Here is a 1499-nt window from a genome sequence, read left to right as displayed (position 1 = left end):
CCAATGGTAGCTTTCCGCTAACCAGTACCACTGTACTTGCATGGTGCTTTCTGCAAACACTCCCGCAGTCGCAGCTCCTGGCTCGGCATCATGATGGCAAATGATTTCAGGGTTAGTGTATGAACTTGTCACTTGCGGGTAGCGGACCACCCGGCAACGGCTAATGGGTGAGGCATATAAGGATACCGGCCAATCAAGTAGTCGCGAAATCTGGGGATAACGTCAACGTTCTTCTTTCAAGAGACTCGATTCGAGAGCGAGAGAGATAGAGGCAAGAACCCTAGCGAGACAGCATGTTTAAATATAGACATGATGCCAGTTGCTTTCTGTGCCGGACGATGTAAAGCAAATTATGAAAGATGAGGAAAATCGGAACAGTGAGTGAGAAAGAACAGCCACAGCCAGTGAAGTTCGCAAAAATGGAAGCCAGCCTGGGCCTGAAAAGTTTTGATAAACACGAAGGAAGCGGAGACCGAATAAGCGGACTGGAAGGTTATGTTCCAAAAAGAAAAGAAAAGAAAAGAAAAGAAAACCAGATTTCCAGCTCAAAGAGTGTAGCTAAATATATCAGCTATATAGCGAACATACATAACAGCGAATTACTTGAATGGGCCCGAAATAGGCATAATTCAGACGTCTGACTTATAGCTTAAAAACAGCCAAATAAACGACACCTGCAAACGGCTATAGCCAGGCCCTCCATTCCATTGGTACCTTGGGAATTGTCAATAGCAGCACGGATTAGACCTTCGTAGCTTGGGCTGCAAATCCCTGGGATATAGATGCTGTGCCCTGATGCCCGTGCATATCCTAAGTAGCTATCGCCATCAGCCATATGATATAGTTGAAATATCGCATGTCACATCTCATCAATTAAAGGACGACATTCTCGCATCGATTATTCTGGTCCACGGTAAAAGGATGGCATGAAACACGGATTTCTAGCGCGACACATCCGCATAAATGAAGAAACAGGATCCATGATTTGAGAATATATCCGCTCTAAAGATGGAAGAAAACATGGGGGCTTCGCTGTTTAAAGCCAGGGTGTCAACGACTCGCCCAAAGGGAAGGACAAGAGGTATAATTTGCGAAAGGAGGAATAATTAGTCGTTCCAACTGCCGCTGACAGGCGTCCCGAAGGAATAGACAGCAAGTCATACCTTATCCTGGAGTTCTAGTTGGATCTGTAGACGGCAGATACGATTCAGTCCTGCAGAGGTTGATCAGAGAGGATGTCGCTCCGTACCTAGGTAACTTAGTAGCAAGGAGGCTCATTGTGGCTCGGCCCGACCAATGATCCTGGTTATCTCTTGATGCAAATGCCATCAAATCGTTGAGCTGCTTTTCTCCTCAATCCAGATAGCTTCAGCCATTGAGCTGGTTCCATCGACGCGGAGTGTCTTTTCTCCAAAAGCAGTTGCGGAGTCGTTTCCGGATCTGCCTTGTTGGGCATCTCAGGCGTATAGTTGAGCCATTTCAACTGTGTTGCCCAATGC

Source organism: Histoplasma capsulatum, genomic scaffold, assembly GCF_000149585.1.
Source record: "Histoplasma capsulatum NAm1 scaffold_1 genomic scaffold, whole genome shotgun sequence".
NCBI classification, from domain to species: domain Eukaryota; kingdom Fungi; phylum Ascomycota; class Eurotiomycetes; order Onygenales; family Ajellomycetaceae; genus Histoplasma; species Histoplasma mississippiense.
This window is presented reverse-complemented; position numbering follows the sequence as displayed.